This window comes from Mesoplodon bidens (assembly GCF_964165515.1).
Source record: "Mesoplodon bidens genome assembly, chromosome: 9".
NCBI lineage: Eukaryota > Metazoa > Chordata > Mammalia > Artiodactyla > Ziphiidae > Mesoplodon > Mesoplodon bidens.
Genome location: NC_138166.1, coordinates 29,536,649 through 29,561,569, shown reverse-complemented (window position 1 = coordinate 29,561,569; position 24,921 = coordinate 29,536,649). Strand labels below are relative to the sequence as shown.

Below are 24,921 nucleotides of genomic sequence, written 5' to 3'. Positions count from 1 at the left end.
CAATCCAAAGAAGGCTTGGGGAGAGCATATTTCAGGGCAACTCGCTGTTAAGTTCTCTACAAATCCCTTCATCAGCCTCCCCGACGGCACTTGCTACTTGTCATTACCATTTATTCTGGGGAGAATTTCAGGAGGTCTGTGCTGAGTTTTGCTGTTTTTCAAGGCTCTCCCCCATCAGTAGTCCCTGTGTTAGGAAGTGGCCAATGTTTGCAGTTAAATTTCTGGCTCCACAAATAGGACTTAATCCGTTTGTTCAGTGGTCCATGTATTCTAAAGCATCATGGGGTTTGATTCAGTGTGCTGAGCGCCAAGTCACAGGAAGCTGTGTGATATTTTATTGCATTTTATTCTTCAATGTGTGGGAGAGAAAAATTGTGAACTGATGGGAAAAATAAAATAGGGCAGAAAATTGAGAGAGAGTTTTAGCGCAGGCCACATTCATAACTTCACCAATGATATAATCATCCTTTCATTCATTTGGTGGAAAATACTTGGGCATTACTGAGTTTAGTACTGTTTTAGGCAATGAGGTCAAGCAGTGAACCCAGAATGTCCCAGCTCTCATGGATCTTCTATGTAGTCCAGAAGTGGGTAATGAACAAATAATCAAGTAGACCTACATTAGGCCAGATGGTGATAAGTGGTATGCAAAAATAAATAAGTAAATAAATCTTGTAAAGCAACAGAGTAACAGTTGGAGATGGGGGTGTGTGCTATCATATATAGGGCAGCATATGAGCAGTGACCTGAAGAAAGCGAGAGAGGAAGGTTATATGAGTTTGGGGAAAGAGGAGGTTCTGAAAGCAGCGGAAAGTACATAGACACTAAGGTGGGGAAATTGTGTGTCTAAAGAGCGTGAAGAAAGCTGGAGTGAGCAATCCCACTACTGGGCATATACCCAGAGAAAACCATAATTCAACAATGTTGTTTATTTCTACTGTACAGCAAAATGAATTAGCTATACATATACATATATCCCCTCTTTTTTGGATTTCCTTCCCATTTAGGTTATCACAGTGCATTAAGTAGACTTCCCTGTGCTATACAGTATGTTCTCCTTAGTTATCTATTTTATACATAGTATCACTAGTGTATATATGTCAGTACCAATCTCCCAATTCCTCCCACCCCACCTCTTTCCCCTTTGGTGTCCATACATTTGTTCTCTCTGCATCTCTATTTCTGCTTTGCAAATAAGGTCATCTATACCATTTTTCTAGGTTCCACATTTATGTGTTAATATACGATATTCATATTTCTCTTTCTGACTGACTTCACTCTGTATGACACCCTCTAGGTCCATCCACTTCTCTACAAAGCAACTATACTCCAATAAAAGTTAATTAAAAAAATAAAATTATCCTGGTACACTTAAAAAATAAAAGGAAAGAAAGCTGGAGTGGAGATACAGAGAGAAGAGAAAGAAATGAAATCAGAGAGGTGGGGCGTGGATGTGGATCATATTGGGACAGGTAGACCATTGTACTGGAGATCTTTGAATTAGATTCCAAATGAGATAGCCATTGGGGAGTTTTAAGCCAAGAGGCGATTTGTCTTAAAGCTTAAAAGGACCAATCTGCCTGTCATATGGAGAACAGACTTCCAGAGAACAGGGAAATCAGGAGGCTGTAGTAATAATGCAGGTGCAATAATAGTGACTCTTGGACGGAGGCAAGGTTTAGAGAAAGTGAAGTGTCAAGGATGACCCAAAATGCCATGGGTGGAAGGATGAAGATGCCATTAGTGTAGATGGCAAGACTGGGGGAGGGACAGATTATGGGGAAGCCAGGGGGCTCAGTTTTATACATTTTGTTTATGAGATAGATTATTAAATGGGAGATAAATTCATAGTTGAATATATGAGTTTCAGACTGAATAAATACAAGTGCCTTCAGCAGTTAGATAGTACTTAAGAGTCAAGGGGCTGGTTGAAATAATCTAACAAAGAAGTGAATCAATAAAAAAGAAGTTCAAGGACTGAGTTCTGGGGCAGGCTAACGTTTAGAGATAAGATAGATATGGAAGACTCCATGAAATAGGGGAAATGAGACGATGTGGAGAGAATTTGAAAAATGTATTGAAACCCTAATGTATAGGAAGCACTGTGATAGGTACTGTGGTTCAGTGATGAATAGTTTCTGCCCTTGAGGACTTCACAGTTTACTGGTGCTTTAATAGTTATTTATATAGAGAGTTCTATAGAATGTCCTCTGGGCTCAGGGAGGACTAAGCTGCTATCTGTGCCTTTGAACATCAAAAACTCTTCAGAAAAGAGGTGACATTTGAGCTGGCAGAGAAACATGAGACGGAGTTTTCCATGTAGATCAGGAAATGAAGGACATTCCAGGTGTGATGAATGGTGTGTAGGAAGGTGCAGAATTGGAGCACCTGTGTGTTGGTGAGGGTTACAAGGAAGTGGCATAGTTGTAGAACTAAACACAGGCATTGGAATGTTGGTGAACTGACATCTGTCACCCAGTGGCTGTGTCATTTGGGGCAGCTTATTTATCTGCATGGCCCTTTGGTTCCTTATTTCTAAATCATGGTAATACTGTCTTCCTTGCATGGTTGCAACGAGGATTAGGAGTCCGTGTCTCTAGTCCTTGCCTCCATAGTTACAGTACAGGGTGGTTCTGCTGATGTTGTTATTACTGTATCTCCCATGTTCTAGAAGAGTGGCATCGAGAGCCAAAACTGAAGGAGCTGGATATTTTATCTTCACTGGGTAGAATTTGAAAAATGTAAGCCACAAATATTATGGGCTTTTGTAATGTGAAAACACCTTTCATAATTGAAAAGAAAGAATTAGAAAGGGAAGGAGGGAGAAATGAGGAAAATAGAGAAAGTGAGAGAGGGAATAAAGGAATAGTCAAGGAAAGGAGGAAATAGTGAAAAGGGGGTGGAAGGAAGGGAAACACAAAAAAGAAGAAAAAAGGAAGAGAATGTTTCAGTGTTTATGGTGTGTCATTCATTATGCACAGTGTCTCAACAGACATTACCCGGCAATTACGTGAAATAGGTATTACTACCCCCATTTCTGCATCGAGGAAACAGATACTCAGAGAGGCTAAATAATTTGCCTAAGTTTTCCCAGGTAGTAAGTAGGGTGGAGGCTGGAACACAGGGATTGTGCAGAAAGCCAGCATTCAAAACAAGGCTTGTCTAGTATCATATGATATCACTTCTATGTGGAATCTAAAATAATGATACAAATGAACTTATTTACAAAGCTGAAACAGACTCACAGACTTAGAAAATAAACTTACGGTTACCAAAGGGGAAACCTAGGGGGGGAGGGATACATTGGGAGGTGGAGGTTAACATATACTCACTACTGTATATAAAATAATCAACAGGGACCTGCTGTACAGCACAGGGAGCTCTACTCAATACCCTGTAATAAACTATATGGGAAAAGAATCAGAAAAAGAATAGATATATGTGTATATATAACTGAATCTCTTGGCTGTACACCTGAAACTAACACAACATTGTAAATCAACTATGCTCCAATATAAAATAAAAATTAAACAACAACAACAAAAAAAACAAGGCTTGCCTGGCTCTAAACACTAGGCAGAAACATGAGATGGCTCTTTACTGTCAGCGAGGTCCAAACTAGAGCCAGCAGGGTCAGTTTGCAGGAAAGGGGATGATTTGGCAGAGAGACCCAAATTATATCAGCTGAGGCATCGCCAGAGTAAAAGCTTTGTAGCTTGAATAATAGATTGGATTGTGATGATTTCATTCATTGAAGAAAAGAGGGAGGAACATTAAGGGAAGTGGCAACTTATTAAAATTACACCATCCGTGATGGATCAAGATGACTTATTTACATCAGTTGGATCAACTAAGCTTTTTGTTTATTAGCTCCATTAAAAATCTGATATTTGGGGCCTCCCTGGTGGCGCAGTGGTTGAGAGTCCGCCTGCCGATGCAGGGGATACGGGTTCGTGCCCCGGTCTGGGAGGATCCCATATGCCGCGGAGCGGCTGGGCCCGTGAGCCATGGCCGCTGGGCCTGCGCATCCGGAGCCTGTGCTCCGCAACGGGAGAGGCCACAAGAGTGAGAGGCCCGCATACCGCAAAAAGAAAAAAAAAAAAAAAAAAAAAAAAATCTGATATTTGGACCCCTGGAATTTTGATTAAGACCGTAAAATGCAGAGTGCTTTTTCTTCAATTTACTTACAATTAAAAGGACTCAGAGCCCCTGGAGTTCATTTAAAACTTTGAAATATCTCAGCATTAAGCTTTGAAAGCAAATCTCCCCCCCCCAACCTTTCCACACCCCCTCCACATACCCCAGAATAGAAGCTGTACCCAAAGGTAGTTCTCTCCAGGAAAGAGGGCACAGGAATTTAAATTCTGAGGATTAGGAGGATGCAAGGGAAGATAAGGCTTAAGCAATAAAGTGATTAAATTGCCTTTTGATTTTAATTATTTTAAAATTTCTGAAGCTTGAAGCTGGAAAATTTTTTTGGTACAAAGCTCAAGTTGTAATACTCAGACCGCTCTCCTGAATTCCAGACCTGAATATCTTTCTGTTGGGAAGCTCTATGTGAATGGTCCCCAGGAAGCTTGCATGCCTCAGAGGCATTTAAACTCAACATGTTCAAAACTGAACTCACCATAGTTTTGTAACATTTCTTTCCCCCCCACCCCCGAAAAGCCAAGTCAGTGAAAGGTAGCAACATCAAGGCAATCAGAACACTTCAATCGTTCCCTGACTTTTCCATTCTCTTCCTCCCTCCCTCCCTCCCTCCCTTCCTTCCTTCCTTCCTTCCTTCCTTCCTTCCTTCCTTCCTTCCTTCCTTCCTTCCTTCTTCATTCTCCACATCCAGTCAGCTACCAAGGTCAGGCCCCAGTTTTCCTAGCACATGGTCAGCTTTCCTAGTTTATCCAAACCAGGATCAACCCCTGTCCTCAATCCCCACCCTTAGAGTCCTTGTCACATGAAGTGTCCATGAGTAAGGTATAGAGTCTACATTGTGGGTGTGTGTGTGTGTGTCGGGGACAGGGGTGGACCCATACATATGTTTTGTGTCCCTTACTCATGAGAAGAGATGTCACTGTCTGAATATTAATAGGTATCCTATAGATCCGCTTTGCTCTTTCCATGAGCTTCTCTGGGGAAGAAATTGAGGTGATCTTTAAGGTTACTTAGAAAAAGAGCAAAAGGCCCTTAGAGGCTTTTATAATTCTTCTAGGCTATGCAGAGTTTGAGAGATTAAGTGATTTATATACACAGTCATATATTAAAATATTGTATTTGGCTTCTTATGTTTAATTGATTATTATTATTAACAGTAATACTTGCTGTAGCCTCACCGGAGTAGCCAGAGTTTTTGAGGTCTGGGCGCTTCTTGCTCCAAAGAAAGTAAAAATGGCCTTTTGGGATTTCTGAGAGAGAGAAGTGTTCTATATAGTATATGGGAAAATCAGACAGACACCTAATCCACGTGTTTTTCTGCTAAGATAGTGTAAAGTATTGGTCCCTTAAGCAAATTGGTTGAATGTTGAGAGACAGAGAAGGAGGGAGGGAGGGAGGGAGGAGAGATACTTCTGTGCTTTGAGGTTTGGAGGGAAAAGTTGCCCTTGACAAACAGGTGGAATTCCTGAGACTGGAATATGGGAGACAGGAGGGGTGGAACCTTGTGAAATTTTGAGAGTTGGTTCTTGAATCATTGAAGCATCCCTGAAGTGATAGAATTTTGAAAGTGATAGCTGTGTGGGATCCTGAGGAAAGTGTGTGTTGAGACCGTAATTCAGGGGCCTTTGAAAAGGCCCCTGGTGTGATGTGGAACTGACCGGAAGAATACAAAACAGCTGTCTTCTCATCATGCCTCAGGCCTGAGCAGGGGCCAAAGGCTCCAGTGACCTACATGAAAGAGCAGGGGTGGGAGTGGGGAGAAGGGCTTCACTTAACTGCACGGTGCAAACCTCAGTGTTCTCATCTGATCAACAGTGGGGGGCAAGACTTGAAAATGGATTGATAATGGCTTTAACTGTGATGATTGGCAGCTAGAATTCAGTTTTGATTTGATTGAAAATAATAAAGAAATGTGAGGTATCTGGCATTCTGAAGGCTGTGGACGAATTCATGCTTATTATACACAAATTCACAGTGATCAATAGTTCAGCTGAAATCTGATGTCTAGAAAAATAAATGACTCATTTTAAAAGTTGATGGGATATTTGATAACATGAGCTCTTGAGATTGTGGTAGCACTCATAATGTTTTAGGGCCTGAGGAATAGTGAGAATTCAAGCTTTTGATGCTGGAAAACAATTAACCCTGGATATTGTCCAGGAATCATACTGAATTCTTGCCAATTTTACTTCATTTCGGAACCTCCGCAAATGAGTATCCTCAATGCAGATGAATTGGTTTTCCTACTTGATGGTCATGACTGAAAATTCCAAGTACTATTTCTTAAGATATATCTTTGCAGAGTGAGTTAATAGAATAGAAAATCAATGACTTGCTTGCTCATCTTGGACATGAGGTAACCTTTGCAGTTCAATTACACAAATATGTATTGAGTGCCTACTCTGTGGATTCAATAGACTAGGCAGTAGGATCTAATGTAAAGAGCATGAGATAGGAATTTACTGGAAATGATAGTACCTGGGTTTGTAATCTGAGCCCAAATACTTACTAGATGAGTGTCTATCAGAAAGTCATTTAACTTTATCTTCTACATTTATGTTATTAAAAGAGTGATGTCTGTCTCACAATGTTAGGACCATTTTCAATGTGGAATTTTGCTTCTTATTTGTTCAGTCTATAAAATGAGGCAAAATTATCACCCCTAGTAGTTCCTCTAAATTCTGTGATTCCCACAAAAAGAAAATACTTTGGAAATTCAACAAAGGGGTATTTCTGAGAGCTATTTATTCAGGAGATGTAAGTCTGTTCAGTAAAAGTGTGTTTAAGCTTAACTCATTGCATATGGGATCTATAATCATAATCTAAAGAAAATAAATAATGGTTATAAATGGAGATACTAACAAGTAAATAATTTGTTTAAAATCATAAAAAATATCACAAAGACATAATTGAGCCAGTTATATTGTGCCCCCCACAAGGTTAAGGATCTCATTTGTTTACATGTTTTCAAAATAGTGAGCATTTGATCAGTTGTATTAAATTATGTGAACCCTCAATTTTCAGCTCATTTTTTGGAACCAGTAATTCTCAAACACTGCCTTCAGTGTGATTCAGCATCGCCTGGCATGGCTCATTAACATGCAGATATCTGGCCCATCAGAGCATTTGATTCAGCAGGTCTGATAATTTGCATCTCTAACAGGTTCCCAGGTGATGCTGTTCTTGCTGCTCTGAGGAGTACACCTGAGAACCAGTTCTTCTGAAACACCAGTTCATCCACTGGTGAGATAGGGAGGAATTACCTGGAAAGACTTTATTTATTTAAACATCTTTATTGGAGTATAATTGCTTTACAATGTGTTAGTTTCTGCTTTTTAACACAGCGAATCAGTTATACATATACATCTGTTCCCATATCTCTTCCCTCTTGCATCTCCCTCCCTCCCACCCTCCCTATCCCACCCCTCTAGGTGGTCGCAGAGCACCAAGCTGATCTCCCTGTGCTATGTGGCTGCTTCCCACTAGCTATCTACCTTACGTTTGGTAGTGGATCTATGTCCATGCTACTCTCTTACTTTGTCACAGCTTACCCTTCCCCCTCCCCGTGTCCTCAAGTCCATTCTCTAGTAGGTCTGTGTCTTTATTCCCGTCTTGCCCCTAGGTTCTTCATGACCATTTTTTTTTGTTTAGATTCCATATATATGTGTTAGCACACGGTAATTGTTTTTCTCTTTCTGACTTACTTCACTCTGTATGACAGACTTTAGGTCCATCTACCTCACTACAAATAACTCAATTTCATTTCTTTTTCTGGCTGAGTAATATTCCATTGTATATATGTGCCACATCTTCTTTATCCATTCATCTGTCGATGGACACTTAGGGTGCTTCCATGTCCTGGCTATTGTACCTAGTGCTGCAATGAACATTGTGGTACATGACTGTTTTTGAATTATGGTTTTCTCAGGGTATATGCCCAGTAGTGGGATTGCTGGGTCATATGGTAGTTCTATTTTTAGCTTTTTGAGAAATCTCCATACTGTTCTCCATAGTGGCTGTATCAATTTACATTCCTACCAACAATGCAAGAGGGTTCCCTTTTCTCCACACCCCCTCCAGCATTTATTGTTTGTAGATTTTTTGATGATGGCCATTCTAACTGGTATGAGATGATATCTCATTGTCGTTTTCCTTTGCATTTCTCTAATGATTAGTGATGTTGAGCATCCTTTCATGTGTTTGTTGGCAATCTGTGTATCTTCTATGGAGAACTGTCTATTTAGGTCTTCTGCCCATTATTGGATTGGGTTGTTGTTTTTTTGATATTGAGCTGCGTGAGCTGCTTGTAAATTTTGGAGAGTAATCCTTTGTCAGTTGCTTCATTTGCAAATATTTTCTCCCATTCTGAGGATTGTCTTTTGGTCTTGTTTATGGTTTCCTTTGCTGTGCAAAAGCTTTTAAGTTTCATTAGGTCCCATTTGTTTATTTTTGTTATTACTTCCATTTCTCTAGGAGGTGGGTCAAAAAGGATCTTGCTGTGATTTATGTCATAGAGAGTTCTGCCTATGTTTTCCTTTAAGAGTTTTATAGTATCTGGCCTTACATTTAGGTCTTTAATCCATTTTGAGTTTATTTTTGTGTATGGTGTTAGGGAGTGTTCTAATTTCATTCTTTTGCATATAGCTGTCCAGTTTGGAAAGACTTTAAAACAGATTCTAGGCCTTAACCTCAGATTCTGTTTCTGTGGGTCTTGACTGGGACCAAGGCATCTATGTATTTTAAAAATTCCCAGGACATATTAATAATCCAGTTTTGGAAACTCCTTCTTGATATAGAGCTAAAGGCTTGTTGGGCTTGTAAGATGTACTTCAGCTTTTCTTAGGTTTGAAATTTCACAATAAATCTAACAATAAAAAATAATAAGACAGCATTCTGATACAAAGGGAGAGAGCAATAGAGTTAGTTCTTATTTAGGGAAATACTGGTTTATTTGATTTTGATTAAATTGAAGACAACATGGCATTTATATGGAATATAAATTTCCTTCCAAAGGACGATGACGTTGCTTTGGGTTTCATGTCCTTAAAAGCATTTGGGGGCTTCCCTGGTGGCGCAGTGGTTGAGAGTCCGCCTGCCGATGCAGGGGACATGGGTTTGTGCCCCGGTCCGGGAAGATCCCACATGGCATGGAGCGGCTGGGCCGGTGAGCCATGGACGCTGAGTCTGTGTGTCCAGAGCCTGTGCTCCGCAACGGGAGAGGCCACAACAGTGAGAGGCCCGCGTACAGCAAAAAAAAAAAAAAAAAGCATTTGGAAGCCAGATTTCACATATATACAGTGATATACATGGCACTGTATAATAACTGACATGATTCTGCTCTCTATCTCTTTAAAACTTATTAAACAAAATTATTACAGAAGGTATTTGGTTGATTCTGAATTTATCAGTTATCTGCTGGAAGACTTAAACAGACATTTCTCCAAAGAAGATATACAGATCGCCAATAAACATATGAAAGGATGCTCAACATCACTAATCATTAGAGAAATGCAAATCAAAACTACAATGAGGTATCACCTCACACCAGTCAGAATGGCCATCATCAAAAAAATATACAAACAATAAATGCTGGAGAAAAGGGAACCCTCTTGCACTGTTGGTGGGAATGTAAGTTGGTACAGCCACTATGGAGAACAGTATGGAGGTTCCTTAAAAAACTAAAAATAGAATTACCATATGACCCAGCAATCCCACTACTGGGCATATGCCCTGAGAAAACCATAATTCAAAAGGAGTCATGTACCACAGTGTTCATCACAGCTCTACTTACAATAGCTAGGACATGGAAGCAACCTAAATGTCCATGGATAGATGAATGGATAAAGAAGATGTGGCACATATATACAGTGGAATATTGCTCAGCCATAAAAAGAAATCGAGTTATTTGTAGTGAGGTGGATGGACCTAGTGTCTCATACAGAGTGAAGTAAGTCAGAAAGAGAAAAACAAATACTGTATGCTAACACATACATACGAAATATTAAAAAAAAAAAAGTCCTGAAGAACCTAGGGGCAGGACAGGAGTAAAGACGCAGATGTAGAAAATGGACTTGAGGACATGGGGAGGGGGAAGGGTAAGCTGGGATGAAGTGAAAGAGTGGCATGGACATATATACACTACCGAATGTGAAATAGTTAGTGGGAAGCAGCCACATAGCACAGGGAGATCAGCTTGGTGCTTTGTGACCACGTAGAGGGGTGGGATAGGGAGGGTGGGAGGGAGATGCAAGAGGGAGGAGATATGGGGATATATGTATATGTATAAGTGATTCACTTTGTTATAAAGCAGAAACTAACACACCATTGTCAAGCAATTATACTCCAATAAAGATGTTAAAAAAAAAAAGTTATCTGCTGAACAGTCATCCAAGACCTGAGAGATGAGGCAGGTAAACTCACATAACAGCATTCTGATGATTAATTGTACCCAGTTACCTGCTAAAGGGTGCCACACTTAATCATTTTTCATGACCCTTTAAACCTTCACTGTTTATACTTCTCCATATCAAATATCTCATCTACATGCAAAGGTGATTTTGTTGCATAACCAGTAGTTTTATAAACTCTATATGGCAACCTCAAGCGTCAAACTTTATCTTCTATAGGATATCTTTGGACAATAAACATTCTCAACCAGGATTTAGCTGCAAGCTTGGCAGATAACGGAAGAAAAAAATCTAAGCTGACTGTTCTGTAACTATTTCAGTTATGTAATACAGAAATGAGTAAATGTTTATTTTGGTTGATAAAGCAAGCAGGTGTGGCTTGAAGATAGGCCAGGATGAGCTAAGTTAAGTAAAAGGTGGTGATTTTACAAAATTACTTTCCTGACCACCATGAAAATTTATCCTGCACATTTGAGATTAAAGGTTTTTCACAGAAGACTAATCCAGGGAAATTTATTTTCCAAATAAAGTATATATACTTTCTAGTTTCATTTTTCATTTCACACATTCAGGTAGGATGAAACTTAAAATGATGTTTAAAATTTCTTTAGATCTTCTTTTACTGTCCATCTTAAAGAAATCTGGCCTTGCAAGGAATGGAATCTTTATAGTGCTGAGGACCCAAATTTGCCATGTATTTGCCATGAATGTACTTGGATCATGTGAAAACACTGAAAAATATGACTTATGAAGCATTAGAAGACTATGCCTAGAAATAGTTATTCAATAAATGTTTGCTTCATTTTTATATAAAATAATTGGGCTAAATTCAGAATTAAACACCCCTAGCAAAGGGTCACACACATCAATACACGCATCAAGACATCAGTAAATCATGTATTTATGGGCCACAGGCACAGTAAATGCTGAGGCAATAGAGAGATATAAAGGTAAAATCCTTGCCTTTAAAGAGCTTAGCTTCTAGAAAGTAAGACAGGTGTGCAAAACGGCAGTCACAATGGGACCAGTTATATGACAAACTGCCATGTGTCAGATTGACTAGGAGTCAGTGCAGGCTTCATGGAGACATAATTATCAAGTTAAAAGATGTGGGAATGTTCAGTGCAGCCAAGATGAGTGAGGGAATTATGTTCCAGAGAAATTCCTGAGAGAATATGGTGCATTTGGGTAACAACAACTTAGTCTTTATGAAGGTCAATGGTTGGGGGTAAGTTGGATGGTGGGCAGAGAAAGATCAGATCACCTGTACATTAAATATAGGTGCATTTGTGTTTATCTCTTAAAACCTCGATAATCTTAGATTCACATGGTAGAAAGTCATTTGCCAGGCTTTTGCTGGCCATTCCCAGTACCATGGTTTTCTCTGAAGATGTAGTCAGAATGCACACACGTGTAAATGCTGCCAAGTCACGTGTCACAAAGCAACCACTAGATGGCAGAACTGTATCAATTCTGTGGCCAAGGCCAGCTAGCTGATCCCTTGACACCTTTGTCCTAGTGTTTGTTCAATGCCAGTTTGGCTCCACACTGACACTAGGAGTCTAGGTTTGTCTAGAAGCTTTGCTGAAGATTGCACAGTAAATTTTAAGGAGCTTTTGTCTCTGCAGACAATCTGCAGCCACCAGCCCTGCTCTTTTCTCCTCCCAGGGGACATCAGTTGTCAGCTGAATGCAGCCTGGAAATATATCTTAAATTATTTCTTTGGTTTAAAAACATAATCAAGACCCATATATTACCAACAGTCACACACCATATTTCACATATAATTAGCTCATAACTAAACTTAGCAGTGTGCAAAAATAAAATGTCAATCTAATTTCTGTAAAATTTTTCTGCTGCCAACGTAGAATAAATCCATCACCATATGGCCCATCCGTTCAGCAGAAAACATGGGGTCTAATGGTATTTTGTTAGCAAACTCTTATAATTGATTTATTTTTCTAGGCTACCAGCTGGGTTGTTGTTGTGTGTTTCTGGTTATATCATCAATAGATATACTTAACTGCATTTTTGCTGTTATTGTGGTTCCTATTTTGAAGAACATATAATCAGAGTTCAAGAATTCTACAGCGTAGATTTGCCAGTTTAGAATGGGAGAATGTCGATAACAGGTTGATAATATTAAACATTTCAGTGTTTCTCTTCAATATAATGTAAACATTGTCTAAATTTAGGCTCTGTTCAGGCAACAGTTAGTCATGGATGATCTGTTTGGACTGTTTTTTAGTTAATGGTACATTGATTAACTTAACTTACTCAATAAATCCATTAATCAAACTGTTAGTTTGGTTAATGGTTCCATGAGCATGTTCCTTTGATGATACAGTCCGGATCTTAGCCTGGTTTTCTATTAACAGATTAATGTGGAGGTCATTAATACCCTGAAGAGGTAATTAATATCCTGCTGCTCCAGGTATTACTCAAAATAGTTTTTTAGTGAAGATTCAAACTTTGTATAGGCCTTTCCAGCATAGGAAGGTGATTAAAGGAATGTGAATTTATTTTGCATGGGTGTACAAGCATACAGGTATGAGACTCTCAAGTAGTTTTCTTTAGGTGGGACACATGTTAATATTTTAAATATAGCTTTTTTTAAAACCATAAATTCTGTAAAAATTGTTCTCTAATTAGACTTTTATGGATGGAGAGATTTTAGCCTCTCTCCAAAGTCAGTTAATTTGTAGTAACCATTTGAAACAAGCACACACATGCATGCACACACACCCCATCCATTTTAAGTACAATAGTCCCAGTATCTTTCTGACCAACCAGCAATTCATAATACAGACTTTCAAATTACATAGGTTACTGAAAATAACTAGAATGCAGCACTGAAATATAAAACTGGTTATGTTAAAACATTATTTATTCTGTTCTCTTGCCTACTGTATTTCTCAGGGAATCATTATGCCTTGCTAGAAATACATAATTATACAAAGCTTAGATATCTCAACAAGGAACACCGTAAGGTGAAATTGTAGCGCTATAGGTCAGCATGGTCTCCTATCATAATCTTTTTCTTCTTTCTTTTCCTCCTTCTATTCCTTTCCCTCCCCTTTCTTCTTTTATTCATTTTTTGCTTTCTATAATCAAGAAAAAAAATTGAACTGGAATGGAAAACATGTGTATCCCAAGTTTTTCCCCCTCTTACCCAAAATAGATACAGTATGCTGAAAGCTTTATAAATTATTAACAAGCAAACTAGGTATTTAAAACTTATTTTAAATAAGTGCTATGTGAAACACAAATCTTCTAAGGCCATAAAATAATACAACTTTGTGAATTCAGAGTCTCTACAGGCTGGAATTTTAAAGTAGATATTCCTTACTTATTTTTATATTACAGCTGCATAGTACTCCACTCTGAGGACAAATTATAGTTCCTTCAACCAGTTCCCATTGTTGTATGAAGATTCTTGTACATAAGCTTCTTAAAAATTTTGGCCAGTGTACCTCTGGGGTTGATCCCTAGAAGGAGAATTGCTGGGTCAAAGCGTCAATGTGTTACCAAACCAAGTTCCTTTGCTGGACATGAAGCAAGCCAAACTGAGATGCTGAGGTTTGCAGCAGGAAATGGTTTATTCACAGGGCAGCCAAATGAGGAAACAGGAGAACAAATCTGCCTCTCCCAAGGCAAGGGGCTTAGGATATTTCTGGAATAAAGTTGAGCCATAGGGAGCCTGGAAAAGGTAATTGGAGATAAGAAAAAGGTGAGGTAATCATCCTTCTGTGCAGGCATGACTAAGCTACAGGCTTCTTCCTGGGACATGTGCTCAGAAAATGATGGTGTGAGCTTGTTCTTAGGGTGGAGGTTTGGCCTCTGTCAAAAGTTCACTGAGTGGACATTCACGCATGCCCAGTTGGAGGACCTGTGGTCCTAACCAGTCTTAACCTGCTTGACCTGGAACTGGACAACTTGGGCCAAAACATCTTATTGTTTAGGCTACATGACGTTTGGAGGACACAAGTTTTTTGTAAAAACAAAGCGAGCGGGCTTCCCTGGTGGCGCAGTGGTTGGGAGTCCGCCTGCCGATGCAGGGGAGACGGGTTCGTGCCCCGGTCTGGGAAGATCCCACATGCCGCGGAGCGGCTGGGCCCGTGAGCCATGGCCGCTGGGCCTGTGCGTCCGGAGCCTGTGCTCCGCAACGGGAGAGGCCACCACAGTGAGAGGCCCACATACCACAAAAAAAAAAAAAAAAAAAAAAAAAAAAAACAAAGCGAGCTTGATCAGTGAAGGCGGGTGAGTCTTTATTATATATTAATGGCAAACAGATGACTACCCTTGGTATCAAACGCTTACATAATTTTGCCAGGTGTTGCCTCATCAAATTCTTTATCCTATGGGTTCTCCTACTTTGCATCCCTACTAGCAATACCTGAGAATGATTATTTTACCCAACCTTTTCAACAAAGTGTAATGTCAAAAGTCTTGATATTTTCCAATCTGTACGTGAGAAATGGAAACGCAATTTAGTTTTTTTTTTAATTAATTAATTTTTGGCTTCATTGGGTCTTTGTTGCTGCGCGCGGGCTTTCTCTAGTTGTGGCGAGTGGGGGCTACTCTTCATTGCAGTGCACAGGCTTCTCATTGTGGTGGCTTCTCTTGTTGCGCAGCATGGGCTCTAGGTGCGCGGGCTTCAGTCGTTGTGACATGCGGGCTTCAGTAGTTGTGGCTCACGGGTTCAGTAGTTGTGGCTTACGGGCTCTAGAGCACAGGCTCAGTAGTTATGGCGCATGGGCTTAGTTGTTCCGTGGCATGTGGGATCTTCGGGGACTAGGGCTCGAACCCGTGTCTCCTGCATTGGCAGGCGGATTCTCAACCACTGCGCCACCAGAGAAGCCCTCTCAATTTAGTTTTAATTTGCATTCAGTTAGGATGAATCAGGTTGAGTATCTTCTCGTCTGGTTAAGAGAGATTTATATTTCCTTATCTGTGAACTATACAGTGTTACACCTAATTTTTCTTTATTTTTAGAAGTGTATACATTTTAATGACTTTAGTATTTTGTCTATAAGTTGGACATACATTATTATGTAATTATGGGGTTTTATTTCATATGGCAGTATGGTGGACTTTTTTTTGGCTATGAAACATACTTTTATTTTTACTTTTGAAATTTAACAGTCATTTTCTTTTGTGTATCTGGATTTGAGTCCTTGGGGAAGTATTCCCATGGCTAAAGTATAGAAGAATTTACCTATGTTTTTGCCTAATGTTTATATAGTTTCCTTTTTTCACTATTCAATTTCTGATCTCTGAGGAATTTATCCTTCTGAATGGTATAAGGAATGGACCTTCATTACTTCATGACTATAAAAACATTAATTACATCACGGCATACTAAATTTACATACAAACGGATCCATTTAATTTTAATCAAGTAAAAATTGTAAGTTATTTATAGTGTACAAAGTAATGATTTAATATATGTATTCATGTAAAAGGATTCCCCATCAAGTTAATTGACATATATGTCACCTCACATATTCCTCCCCTTTTTTTTCTGTGAGATCATTTAAGTTCTACCCTCTTAATTCTCTTTGAATAGTCTATTTATTCACGTGCTAATACTCTACAGTTTTAATTACGGTGGCTTCATAATATTTATTAATAACTGGTGGAGCTATTCCTCTATGATTGTTTAATGAGGGGGTTATCTCAGGAAGATACATACTTGAACTTTTAGTATTTTTAACCCCTGTTATGTATTTTTAACTCCAAATCCTAGCTGCTCTTAACACACAATGAAAGCCTTAAATGTAAATGTCTATAGTTCAAGGTGTTAAGCTCTAGTGGTATCTTTTAGCTTTCGTAAACTTGTATGTTGGAAGAAATAAGTTAGTTTTAATGGTTCTCTCCTATAGGCTTTTTCATCTATTGGGAAATCGTTTATGGCATGGAGAGTCAGAAGACCTGGATTTCAGAACTGGGTCATTAATTAAAAATAAAGGGAGAATAAGTTCTAGGGACGTAATATACAACATGATGTACTTATGTAACACTTCTCTGTTTATATATGTGAGTAAATCCTAAGAATTCTCAACACAAGGAAAAGATTTTTTTTTCTGTTTCTTTAATTTTGTATCTATATGAGATCATAGATGTCCACTAAACTTCTTGTGGTAATCATTTCATGATGAATGTGAATGAACTCTTTAGGCTGTATATCAAACTTACACAGTGGTGTATGTCAATTGTATCTCAGTAAGACTGAAAGATGAAAAAGGAAAAGAAAGTAGAGGGAGAACTTAATGAAGGAAGCCATTTAACTTCCTTTGCCTTCCTCCTCTTATCTATAAAAAAGAGATTTTGTAGAGGGATTGCATGCATCATTTGGGAATAAGTTCAGTGGCATGTAAAATTCAATGTAATCAAATATGGTGTTTTGTTTGTTTTTTGCATAACAAAAAGTTCAGAATTAGAAAACAAAGCGTTGACCTGGTAGCTCCAGGAAGCCGTCAGGGCTCACTTTTTGCTCCATCAACTTTAGAGTTGTTCTTATGCTTTTGTTCTTAGCCTTTAACCTGTGGTTTCAAGATGCCTTCTCTGCCTCGCTTCTGTGTCTCTACTTAAAGGAATGAAGAAGGGGAAGAGCATAAACATCATATCCAAAGTGCATCAGCCTTTATTAACCTTTTTTCATAAGGTCTGATCAGCCATTTCTGCTTAGATCTAATTGACCAAAACTGTGCCCTGTGGCCATTCCTCATTCCAAAGGAGGCTGGAGAATTAAGTGGGATTATTGTATTTATTAATGTGTTGGATTTGCAGCTGAGAGCAATGCTATACCAAGAAAAATTATGATTCTGTTAATAGAGAAGAAGGGAAAATATAAATTTGCCACAGTGGATTATAAAGGCCCTTCTATAAATATCACAATAGAAATAAACAAAGAAGATATTTAGCTCTTTTCTTCTCCCCCCAATATTTCTTTACTCATTTATAAAAAGGTCTTTCCTATAAATAACTCAATTTTTCAATGCATTGAACTTCTAAACTGTCCAAATAACTTACATGTTATAAGCCTTTTTAAAAGTTAGAAGTATGAGAAGGCAGTCAAAGGAATGGGGACAGGAAGAATGCTGTGCTGAGGGAAAGAGAAATGGAGAAAATGTCAGATCAATAGAACAGGCTCCCTTTGTTTTCTAGTCATAAGTATTGCTGAGTTTGCTATTTTGAAAAAGAACCAGATTATGTAAATAATTGTTCAAAGGCATACGAAAAACTGCTTTTGAATTGCTCCAAAATCTACAAGTTACCCACGTATTTGTTGTTAACTTCAGTGAGGTATAGTCTATATATAGTGAACTGCCCCATTTTAAGTGTGCGGTTGGATGAGTTTTGACAAATTATACGCCTGTATAATAACTACCCCACTAAGAGTACAGATCAAGTCTGTTATCCCCCAAAGATTCCTTATTTCCCTATGTAATGTGCCTCTCCAACCCAGGAAACTACTGATCTGCCTTCTGTTGCTATAGATTCGTTTGCATTTTCTAGAATTTCGTATGAAAGGGCTAAACATCACATATTCTATTGTATTTGGCTTCTTTAACCCAGCTTAATGATTTGGAGATGGATCCATGTTGTTGTTGTATCAGGGGTTCAGTCATTTTATATTGCTTAGTAGTATTCTACTGTACACACACACACATACACACACACACACAAAAGCCACAGTTTGTTTTATCCATTCATGTATTAATGGACATTTGGATTACTTTCAGTTTTGAGCTGTCATGATTAAGTTGCTATGAATGTTCACGCACAGATCTTTGTGTGGACATGTTTTTTTCATTCTTAGGTAAATGTAAATGTGATTGTTGGGTCATACGGTAATTGGACACAGCAATTTCTGATGCTGCTAAATTCTTTTCTAAAGTAGCAGGTCAAATTTACATTTTCTCCGCCAATGTATGAGGTTCTAGTTCTATGTACTAGTCTCAGCAGTGCATAGTATGGCCAGTCCTTTTAAATTTTAGCTACCTCATGTTTAAGGGAATGCTCTGAGTTATAAAAGCAGCAAACTCACAGTTCCCTTCTGCAGATCTGTCTTTCAAGGTTAGATTCCTCTGGTCTCTGCCTAGTTTCCCATTAAGCTTCATGAGCTCTTCCTCATGCACGAGTGATTTCACTGTCAGCCAGGGATTTGAGCAGGGTTTATACTGAGATTTTGGACCGCATTCCTTCAGTTCTCTTGCTGCCATGATTTCTTCAAATTTCCATCTGTTCTTCCAGCCCTGAACTCTGTTCCCTGGCATCTTGAGTTGCTGAGGCTGAGGTTTTCCATACCTCCTGTAGCTGTGGTGGTTGAGGAGACCCCTTTTGTCCTTGTCTTTATATAAGAGCTTGAACCTTTAACATCTGCCCACTGTTCTCTGCACCCATGCTCATTTTTCTCCCTCACAGTTGTAGTTTACAATCTCTTGTCTAGCTTCTGTCGATTAAAAAAATTTTTTTTCTAGTGCCTTTAGACATTGGGTACACATTCCCAGAAAAGTCTCCATAATTAGGTTTGAAAGCAATGTCCAGAACCCTAATAACTGATAATGAATGTAACTGAAATAAAGGATTTATTTAAAAATCCTACCCAAGTTCTGGGGGCCATGCAGTTTAAAATTAAAGCACAAAAGAAGAGTTTCTTTACTTTACTGGGTCAAGAATGGTCCAAAGAACAAGTTAAAATTTAGCGCAAGTTTAACAGTGGTACTTCTCTATTCCCTTTCTGCTTTCTTCTACTTTTCTGTGTACGCGTGGATGCTATTTTGTCATGCTGTATTCTCAATGAACCCATGTTGAGGTCTGACTTGCCTCCTTGAGTTTTTCTCACCTCCACCCTGCTTTGATGAGTACTCCAATTCTCCAATGCAGTTCCTCTCTGCTAAATGTAAAAGAGGCGTTTCTTCACATTCCCAGAGGCATTTTCATTTTTAGAAGTAGACATTTAATATGTTAAGTTTTTAATAGAGAACATTTGATGATATAGCAGAATATAGTAAATTGTTCAGTTCACATGGGAAAATGTATTGGGGGCAGAGGGCAAACATGTAGGCATGGGAATCTTGTAGGAATGGGGATCTTTACTAATGGTTAGCAATTCTGGAATGTTTCTGATTTTTTTTTCTTTTTTTTTTTTGCCTCTTCTTACCTGTTTTCATCTTTAAATCTAGAGATTTGTTAAAAGCTTCATGTATTTGGTTGTATGTTTGGTTGGTTGATTTCAAGTAGCCACTGATGGCAGTGACTGGGGATTCACAGGTGGCGGATGGCAGGTAGCAGTAGTATTGAAAGACTTTTTTGCTAATAGGTGAACTTGTCTCTGAAATTTTCCTATATTCTGTTCTGCTGCTTTTCTCTACTTCCCATTCCTCTCTCTCCAGGCCCTCAGTGGATGAATTTCTCCTCATTGAAACTAAGAGTTTTATCAACTATACTTCTATTTGATCATGTCTCAACATTTCTGGAGAATGGGTCTCTTTCCAAGTTTAGTTTGGTCCTTCAAAATTTGACTCTTGGGCTTACCTGGTGGCGCGGTGGTTGAGAGTTGGCCTGCCAGTGCGGGGAACACGGGTTTGTGCCCCGGTCCAGGAAGATCCCACGTGCCGCGGAGTGGCTGGGCCCGTGAGCCATGGCCGCTGAGCCTGCGCGTCCGGAGCCTGTGCTGCACAACGGGAGAGGCCACAACAGTGAGAGGCCTGTGTACCGCAAAAAAAAAAAAATTGACTCTCACCAGTGCCTCATGCAGTTAAAGCAATTTAAAACAGGGCTGTATGCTCAACCATAATCTTTGTCTATAATAATTCCTAACTTTTGCCTTAATCACGTTTGCTTTTCAGACTGCTTCTAGGTTATTGTCTTTCATCATTGCAACTGGCTGTTTCTAATCTGTTGAGCAGTTTTTTATTAAGTCTGATTTTCTTCTTTAAGGTCTCATGGCACGTTACCCTCTTTGGTTCTGAGAAGCTACTCTGAGTTCTCATCCTGCCTCCAGTGCTCCAGCCTTCTCTTTTCTCAAGTCCCCACTTTATGCAGTTGGTGAATTCTACCTGCTTTGAGCATTTACCTGTTTTGTCCTATGAGGATTGAATGCCGTCCCAAACACGTGCTCTGCTACTAGCCTCACATGAATCCTGTTTTTTCGTAGCCTGCAGAATATGATGACAGTGAATCCCTTGTGGCCACAAATGATGCAACATATGAATACCGTGTTTCAGAAGTACTAAGTGAATTACAAATAGATTTCACATATAATCACAGAGTGCTTCAGGCACTCTTTTATACACTTCATTTGCATTGCTCATTTAATCATACGACTAATTAGGTAGATACTGTAAGTATTTCCTTCTTATGCAATAAAAACCTAAGCAAGGAAAGCAAAGTGAGTTAATGGATTCCACAAAGCTACAAGTTAACAGAAGGAGATTCAAGGTCAGGTACTTTGGCTTGGAAACTTGACCCTGACCTCTTACACTGTTTGGTATATGTCAAACGAATTGCTCTAGACAGCTGCCCAGCGGGAAGCTGCTATTAACACCATTTGTAGTTGAGGAAGTGGCTACCAAGTGAGGTTAATTTATTACTCCCTCTTGCCTGACTAAAGTGGTTCAAATGGCCCTAGAATGTGAGGCATCAGTTCCTTTGGAAAAGCCTATTACTGCCAAGAGTTCATGTCGCTTCTGTCTCTCTAGATATCCTACAGGAGATAAGAGAGACAATAACAACATCAAACGGAGGTTATCTCGTTTTAAGCCTTGGAAGCAACAGCATTTGAAGGGTACAGAAAGAAAATTAGGAATATGACAAATGCGTTTATTAAGAACTGAACCAAATTCCTTCCGCAAACACTGTTCTCCCAAATGTTAGAGCAACTGCTTCAAAGCCTGCCGGTAACAATCACTGAAAAAAAATACACTGTGTAGCACAATGCCTAGTTAGTTATCTTTTGGGACTAAATATATATGACTGTTTGAGAGCCGTGATCTGATGAATGAAGCAAGTGGAGCATTCAGCCCCAATGCCACTCGACCAGAAAAGTGATGCTTACCCCAGAAAGTTTACCTTAGGAAATCCTTCATTAATTAAGGATGTTTTCTCCTGTGTAAATATGTGCCCTCCTTGGAGGGAAAGCATTTTAAGTCTCACTCATTATTCAGGCTCTGGTGGAACTAGTTAATTCAGTCCAATTGCTGGCCAATTGAAAGTCTGGATAAGGAGGTAGAGGGAGAGACTGTGCCCTGTGCTGAAAAGACATAGGTTTTAAGGTCAGATAAAACAGGACCTGAATCCAGATCTCTCCCTTAGAGGCTAGGTAACAATGAACAAATTATGAAACCCCAGCTTCCTTATCTGTGAAATGGTTATGATGACACAGCCAGGAACTTGCAATTGTGTAAGACAGCATACATAACACACCTAGTTTATAATACCTGCTAAAATCTTAGTTCCATTTTCTCCTAATGCTTCTCTGGAAGATGTGTTGTAGAGGGTAAGCAGTTAGGTCGCTTCTGATTCCAGAGGGCTGGGCTGCGGGGAAAGGAGGAAGAGGAAGAACAAATAAAACAGGAGAGCTTTGGAAGGAGGTTATAGTTACCAAAGGAAAAAATTAAACTATTTTGAGCTTCCGTTTGTGATTGGACCTGATTTATTCTCTCTGTGTGTCTGGCTCTGTGTCTTTCTGTCTCTGTGTCTCCATCTATCTGTTCTCCCATCTCTCTTTCCTTTGTACAACTCTCTATTTAAAAATATTACATTATAGGTAATGTAAATAAATAAATAATTCTCAAAACCTCAAACCCTTAGTTGCTACATTGGTAATACTTTGCTATTATAGAGATACAAGCTAAATCCCATTCATGAAGTTACATTTTCAAGACTGGTTAGTTTAAACACAATACTGGATTTTGGAAGGAAAGAAAAGCTGTGTGTTTGTGGGGGGCAGAAACTATCTACTTTAAGTAGCAAAAGGTTAGGTAAAATTTGGTGGCATTTTGCTTCAAGCTCTGGAAATGGGTGAAGGCTATACATACTGTAATTGTATTGTAACTTTTATTTGCAGTGAAATTCTTGCATCCATCACCTTTTAAAACAGACCTGCATGTTGTAGAGAACAAAACAAATGAAAAGGCCGAAAGCATCCCTAGCACTTTCTTCACTGCTTGGCTTTAGAGAAAGGAAAGAGAGGAGAGAAAAGTTAACACAAGGAACAGAGACTTAAGCTATGTGACAAAGTGAGAGAGTGGCATGGACATATATACATTACCAAACGTAAAATAGATAGCTAGTGGGAAGCAGCCGCATAGCACAGGGAGATCAGCTCGGTGCTTTGTGTCCACCTAGAGGGGTGGGAGGGAGGGAGATGCAAGAGGGAAGAGATATGGGGACATATGTATATGTATAACTGTTTCACTTTGTTATAAAGCAGAAACTAACACACCATTGTAAAGCAATTATACTCCAATAAAGATGTAAAAAAAAATGAAAATAATATCAACCCACAGATGAGGAGTACTGAGGTGATGGGAAGGTTTTTGGATCAGGACCTTCTGTGAAATTGCCTTCACAAAGGCAGTAATCATTTCCACCTGTGTGCTTTGTAACTGGTTCTACAACAGTTGACTAACCACTGCTTCTATTTCAGCTTTTCCTTCTCTCTTTGATTCTTTCATTTTCCTTTCTCCTAGGAAGCTGAGCAATTTTATAGGAGACCCAGGTCTTCCCAGAGGCTTTCCTGAAGGTAAAACTTATGATTATATTTGGGCATTTAAATGTTACGTTGACATAAATGATATCCATCCTACATGATATTCTTTCATTTTTGACCTTACTATATTTATGACTTTTGTCTTATATTTGACAGATATTTCTGGTACTGTTTCACTGAAACTGAAGAAAGCCACTGAGGTAAGTTCTAGAGAGAAGAAACCCTGCAGTGCAGATTCAGAGACACGTACTTGACTAGCTCCTGAGGAGATCAAGGTAAGGTTTCATCAATTACTAGTGTCTTCATTCTGTTGTGTACTGTTCCAGGTCAGTGTTGGTATGAAAATACTCCCCACAGTGATCCTGGTCTAAAGTTTTAAGAGAATATGAAGTGTTGGAGAAGATAACCTCTCAAATGGTCCCCAACCCTAACCCACATCCCCAAATACATACCAACAGCAGACATTGTGTGCCTTGTTCCCCAGAGAGATGGGTCAGCTCAAAGACATTAAAGATTAAACATAGAAAGAATGTTTTACTGTGGTGATAATGTGATAAATTTCTGTACTTTTCCTCTTTCTTTTGATTGTTATGATTGTTAAGACAATTTTTTTTTGTAGAGTGGGAGATAAAATAAGCTTTTTCAATTCAGTTGAAAAGCATACATGTTAAAAATTCTAACTGAAATGTGGTTATATGTTATATGAAAGTTATATGAAAGTAGCCAACTGTTTTCATTCATTCAGGAATGACATGAGCATCTTCTGTGTGGCCAACCTTGTTCTAGGGGCTGGGATGCAGGGATGAGTAAAGCAGATGTCTACATCCTATTCGCTGACATTATTAGGGGGAGAGAAGCAGAAAGTAACCAAGTTGACAAGTACACGCAGATGATAACATTTCAGATAAGGAAATTTTTTTAAAAACTAGAGAAAGTAAAGGATGAAGTAACCTCTCCATGGAGAGGGGCTACTACTTTAAACTGGGTAGTTACAAAAGGTTTCTCTGAGAAGGCAAATACAGAAGGCATAACTAGAAAGTTTCACCAAGAATTGTGTTTAACTCTACAAAATACAATGCGATATTCTGATAATTTATGTAAGTTATATAAGTAGTTGTTTTGAATTGATCTTGATATAGGAAGATAACATTTTTTTGCCTGTTTTAAATGAATAATTTAGGCATTTGTCTCCAATCTCTAAAATTCATAAGTAGTTGTTATATGCAGTGTTCTTTGGCTTTCCTCCACTCAGTCTTTAGACTTTGCTTAATCCCAAGTAGAAACTGTTGGGGAATATTGCTTTGGGTGCCAAAGTATTAGCCTTCCAGGGAATGTGTCTATTTATCATGATTGTGCTTTAATTGGGTAGAAAAATATAAAAGCAAATTAGAGGTTTAGAACTTAGTTTTTTCTGTAACATGGTCAAGTAGATTCTGCATCTGGGATGATTTTCTGACTTTTAGTACTTCTTTTCGTATACCAGGTGATAACTTTTTTGTGCCATTTTATACTCTCCATTATTTTTCTTGAGTAAGTGTCTAAAAAAGACTCTGATATTGAACATGCCCTACTTAGTTGACCTAACCATTAAAATGCTCATCTTAAACTAGCTATCTGGTCTCTACCCGCATTATTTATTGCAAA

The 24,921-nt window shown here is 38.9% G+C and overlaps 1 protein-coding gene across 1 annotated transcript in view; it reads right to left on the bottom strand.

Annotated features, from left to right (window-relative positions):
- Positions 1-20,639: 20,639 nt before the first annotated feature.
- LOC308622814 (uncharacterized protein) overlaps positions 20,640-24,921 on the bottom strand; it is a 583,450-nt gene continuing 579,168 nt past the window's right edge. Inside the window, exons 7-8 of the transcript XR_014016684.1 lie at positions 22,004-22,100; positions 20,640-20,722 (exon numbers count right to left, since the gene is read on the bottom strand). The gene's annotated coding sequence lies outside the window, so the exon portion shown is untranslated. The remainder of the gene's footprint in view (positions 20,723-22,003; positions 22,101-24,921) is intronic.